Source organism: Amborella trichopoda, chromosome 3 (genome assembly GCF_054954075.1).
Source record: "Amborella trichopoda isolate Santa Cruz 75 chromosome 3, AtrichopodaSantaCruz75HAP2 v2.0, whole genome shotgun sequence".
Classification (NCBI taxonomy): domain Eukaryota; kingdom Viridiplantae; phylum Streptophyta; class Magnoliopsida; order Amborellales; family Amborellaceae; genus Amborella; species Amborella trichopoda.
In genome coordinates this window covers 37,496,812-37,502,811 of record NC_142338.1, presented here as the reverse complement: position 1 = coordinate 37,502,811, position 6,000 = coordinate 37,496,812, and positions in this window count along the sequence as shown.

The window sequence follows — 6,000 nt, the reverse complement described above, 5'->3', positions numbered from 1 at the left end:
GAACTTGTGAGTACATCTCGGAGAGAGATAAAGAAGAGAGAGGAAAAGGGTCGATACCCTTCGAGCAAGAGACTTTCTCTCTCCTCCCCTCTCTTACTTCTCTTTTTCTCTCTTCTCTCTTTCTTTCTCTCTTCTCTCTTTCTCTCCCTCTCCTCTTTCTTTCTCTCTCTTCTCTCTTTCTCTCTCTTTTCTCTCTCTTATCTCTTTACCTCTCTTTTGTTTTTCTCTCTCTTCTCTCTCTTTCCCTCTTCTCACTAGGTGGGTCAAACCTCACCCTTTTCCTCTTTGATGAACGTACACAAGCATGTTAATTAAAAAAGAAGAAAGAAGGATGGGGGAGAGAAGAATTCAACTAAGCGAGAGGATCAGAGCGATGAGGAGGCTCGTCGATAATTTGTTTGACATGGTAGTAAAGAGGGCTTGGTAACAAAGATCGGCTCACAGGATTACTACTATACGTCATTACCAATACCGACTAGCTAGGCATGATGGTCGGTCTGTAGTGGCAATAAAACGGGCCAAGTAATCCTGGCACAAGAATATTACGGTTAGAACGAAGGAATGGCAGAATTAAGGCTATGATAAAAGAATAAGAAGAGAAGACAAGAAGGAAAGAGTATGAAAGACGAGAGGATAAAGGAGAGATAGGGAACGAAGGCACAGTCGGAGCTAATCATTGTCGACTGTGTTAGAAGGAAGAGAGAGAAAACACTGGTAGGCTTCACCGACTGTGTTGTATAAAGGAGAAGAGAGAGAAATCCATTCAATGCTCAATCTCATCGATTGACAGAAGAAGAGAGAGAAAAATAGTCGACATTAGGTCTCGCCTACTGACAAAAGAAGAAGACAATACAAATCGATGTTAGGTATTTGACTGACAGAAGAAGAGAGAGAAAACCAGTCAGCGTTAGGTCTCATCGATTGACAAAAGAAGAGATGAAAAACTAATCGACGCTAGGTCTCGCCAATTGACAAAAGAAGAGAGAAAAAACCAGTCAGCGCTAAGTCTCACCGACTGATCAAAGACTAGAGAACCAAGTGGTGCTAAGCCTCACCGATTGTGATAGAAGAAAGACAAAAACCAATCGGTGCTAGACTTCGCCGATCGTGAAAGAAGAAAGGGAGAACCAACCGGCTCTAGTCTTCACTGGTTGCATTAGAAGAGGATAGATGGAGATAGAGATGAGAAGAAAAGAGAGAAAGAGAGCGACGAGAAGAGAGGAGGAGAGAGAGAGATAGTGATGAGAAGAAAGGATGAGAGAGAGATAGAGACTAAAAGAAGAGAGAGAAAGAGAGAGGGAGAAAGAGAGAGAGAAAGAGAGATAGAGACAAGAAAAAGAGAGAGAAAGAGATAGAGATGAGAAGAAGAGAGAGAAAGAGAGAGAGATAAGAAGAAGAGAGAGAAAGAGATAGAGATGAGAAGAAGAGAGAGAAAGAGGTAGAGATGAGAAGATAAGAGGAGAGAGAAAAATGGGAGGATAGAAAGAGAGAAGAAGAGAAATAGGGGGAGAGAGAAAGTTACCTTCTCAAAGGGTACCGGCCCTTTTCTTCTCTCTCCTCTCTCTCCCTAAGACGTACTCATAAACTCAAGCAAGAATGGAAATTTTATTGAATCAATCAAAAATGAATCGAAAGGCCCTTACAATTTAGCTTTGCATGTTTATTTAGAATTGGGCTAAGATGTAGGTGTACGCCAAAAAACTAACTAAATTGAAGATAATTAAACTTTAATTGAATTTATAGAAATAATAAAAATGGGTACAAAAGGAATGTTTTGCCCCTGCCTAAAGAATGAGTGGAATTCTAGAACAATCCCTGTTGCTGCCTGAGAACTTGCGTGATCTTCCATGGCTGACCCAAGGTCGTTCTAATGCCTGTTTGATCGAAAGATTATTTTTTTCTTGTAGGGCTCGACATGGCGATCATTTTGATACCAAAATTGAGCCATGAATCATTTTTTTGAGCCATGATCATGAGACTTGAATTTTGGATAAATCTTGAAAACTTCGGATCGATTGTGTGCTCGTTCCTTGATGTTTTTTCGTTACTTCTTCGTTGAATCACACTGAGCATGTCTTCACGATGATGTTGCAATGAACGTAGCTTAATTTCGTGTCCGGATGAAGATTTCGTCGTCTTGAGGTTTTTGGCTGAAATCTTGAAATTTGACGGCTAGAATTTACAGTAGCTTTGGTGCCTTTGTGTGTGAAATCCAATCGTTCATTGTATGTGAGGTTTAGACCAGAGATAGCCTCGGACCTCATGCACATAATGTAATTATATTCACGCCGATCAGGTATGCGAGAGTCGTGCTCTGATTGTTCGAACGAGGCATGCTGCTATTGAATTTTTGCAACTTCCTTCACTGATCAACGACTTTCATTTAGTTTTTCTCTCTGCTCGGGTGTCGTCACGGGGCGTACCATATATCGAATTGTTGATCTTGATGAGACGAACACGCTTACCAAATTTGGGAGTGATCCAACTTGGAACGAGTGAGAAATAGTCATTGAAAGTGACTGCTCATGAATTTTTTAATGGCCACATGGGAATAGTGTGCGGCCTACCCCTTTTTAGTCTTTGACCTCATAACTTTGTCTTGGAGGGCCTGATTAAGCCGAAACATGATCCATGAGGGTTTTTGACTGTGCTAGATCTAATGGCAGTGGTCCCACAGCTATTTGACACACCAAAAGTATAACACTAGTTACAGGATCCATTTTAGGGTGCTTGAGATCAATTTCGCTGAAATTGTTTCTTTGTGTTCATTGCCTTAAACATGTTTGGTCGTGATGAAACTTGGCAGTTGGTCTTTTAAAGTGCTGATGACGATCCTAACCAATTCTAGGGCCATTTTGAGATTATCGAGACTTTATTGACCTGTTTCCTACTAGGGACCAAGGTACTAAAACATATTTTCAAACAGCTTGCCCCACCGAATGTTGTGCTTCAAGAGAAGAGAGAAGGATAATCATTTGGAAAATTTCCTTCGGCATTTTCCAAGGGTAAGGACTTCAACAATTCGGATTTTCCCAGTCGGGGGCAGGTCCTATTTGCCGATCCCGAAGATCTGGTCATGCCGGCCAGACAAGCTGACGTCTCTGGCAAGTTCTCCCCTCGCTTTGTCAGTTTCTTTCCTTCGGAGTATTTATTTCTTAAAGTATGTTTGTGACCTTGTGGGAATAATGTTCTTCCTCATGAGACTTGTCTTGCTGTCTTGGCAAGTCTTCTGTCTTTCGAGTCCCTTTGCAACTGAACTCAGGCTGTCTGAATCTTTTCCTTGAAGCTCATATTTTTGGAGTGCTGGTATTGTGATACCAGGGATTTTTTTCTTTTGAGTGAGGGCTGAAGTCGCTTGTTAAGACGAATGCTGGATCAACCTGTTTATTGATCCAAGCGTCCTTTGTGGATTTTCACTTGAACTTGGGAAGCAGCGCTGTAGGGATGGTTTTCATCAACTTCTTTATTTTGGGGCTCTTTTACCCATGACCTTTTGGCCGTGTCCACCCTTTTCATCCACTTTTACTCACAAAGCCCTTTCAGATTTTCGTCGTGCCCGGTTTTTATTCACAAAAATCTTTTACTCATGGTTTCGTGACCATGCCCGTCCGTCATTTTTTCTCATGGCGTTCCCTTGTTCAGGTATACACGATACCCATTATTTTTCATTACTTTTGTGAGGGAGTGTTTAAGGTCATGCCTTCGGGACCTGTACGAAACAGTTTAACATCAAGCAGGTTTGACATGCACTGTGGTTTAAGGTCGTATAGCTGGACCATAATGGTGATGACTGGCAGGCTGTAGAGGCCATGCAGTGAGTATAGGGTTCTTTGAATCACTTGGGGAGTTGGCATTAGGCTACCTGTGAGAGATGGATAATGTATGAAATGTGAGTGGATGAGGGTGACCCACTAACTTACAACGAGTATGGATGGCAGCATAGTTCACCATTTTATGAGCATGGGTGAGACTCACTAAGAAATAAGGTATGGTGATGAAGTGAATGAACACACTGGGGAGGTAATGAAGGTGGTGTGCACATACTAACATGTAGGTTAGGGAAGCCGTGTGTGAAAGTGCACGTAAAGGCGTGTGCGCGTATGTGGGGGCGAGTTTATGGACATGCCTCCTGGACCTGTGCAAAATAGTTTGTCATCATGTAGCCAAGACGTGCACTATGGTTTAAGGTCATACAACTGGACCGTGGTTATGCAGTTTAAAGTCATACAACTAGGACTGTGCAGTTTAAGGTCGTGCAACTAGACCTCCACTACAGTTTAAGGTCATATAGTTCGAACCATGGTCCTGAGCCTTTTAATGTCATGCGGTTAGGACATGTACTATGGTTTTAAAGTCATACAGCAGGACCGTGGTTATGTAGTTTAAAGTCATACAACTAGGATTGTGGTTATGCAGTTTAAAGTCATACAACTAGGATCATGTAGTTTAAGGTCGTGCAACTAGACCTCCGCTACAATTTAAGATCATATAGTTTGGACCATGGTGCTGAGCCTTTTAATGTCATGTGGCTAGGACGTGTACTATGGTTTAAGGTTATATAGCTGGACCGTGGTTATGCACTTTAAAGTCATACAACTAGAACTGTGGTTATGTAGTTTTAAATCATACAACTAGGACCGCGCAGTTTATGGTCGTGCAACGAGACCTCCGCTTTAAGGTCATATAGTTTGGACCATACAGGTTAGGGTCGTGCAACTAGACCATTGTGTGGGTCGCCACATAGGTGGAGCTTCATGGGGAATAGGTCTATGGATGACAATCTGAATCCTTGAGGAAAAAATGGTTAAGACCATTCACAAACTGAGAGCTCAGATGGAAATGGTGACCTGATAAAGGATGGTAAACAGAGGCGGACTTCACTAGGGCTTAGGAGAGTAAGCGTACTTCCTGGGGTTAAGATAGCTTGGTGTAAAACAGACCCACCGAGAATTGAAGAGGTAAGAATGACACTATCTTCACTGGGGATAATGCGTTGCAGTATGGGTATGACTCTTATGGGGTTGAGGGATTGCTCCTGACTCCATTAAGGATGATAGGCCACAGTTTGGGTACATTAGCATACGTGCAACATCACTGGGGATGACAGGTCACTGCTTGGATACAACCCCACAAAGGATAAGTGGTAAGATGCATAATACTTCAACCATGAGTAGGTGACAAATAGGCTGCTAGAAATACGGCCGACACCAGGTGTGGTGCATGTGATTTCTAGTGAGTATTCAACTGGTGTTTAGTTCTCAAAAACACAACCAAAGCTCGGTTGTTAAAGACTCAGCTGGTGATGTGAACGACTAGTGATATTGTTTGAAAACAACTGACACTAAGTTAACCAGTGCCAGGGTTGTTTGAAAACATCCCCAGCGCAAAATCAACTGACCCTAGGGTTGTATGGGAACGCACCAGGTGCTAAGTCGATGTTAGGATTGTTTTGAAATGCACCCGGTGCTAAGTCAATCGACACTATGGTCGTTTTGAAATGCACCCGGTGTTAGGGTTGTTTGGGATTCACCTGGCACTGGGGATGGATCGATGAGAGTTATCTCGGGCCTTGAGTCAAAGCCCGACCCTACTCATCGTCGCTTGGCTTCCCTTGGACGCGATTGAAATTCCAAGTTTGTGAGGGGCATTTGACGGTAGTGTGGTCTATATAAGGGGGTAAAATCCTATTTTCCCTAAATTTTCACCTAGAGGAAAAACTTAAGCAAAAATTCTTAATAGTGACAAGAGAGTGCTCGGTTGAAGTTCCGACAAGCAATGGGACTCCGACAAAAGTTTTGTAGGGAAGGTTCTCGGCCGACAGTGGGATTCCAGGCGGTTTTGCAAGGAAGACCTTCAACGTGCACACTTTGCCAAGAATTTGGTGAAGTTGCGGGGAGAGATTTTTAGCACAGGGGATTTTTCGATGAAGGGAGGAGCTTCAGCCTTGGTATTTTTTACGGTAAAAGATGCGGGAAGTGTGACAACGAGCATTTTCGCATG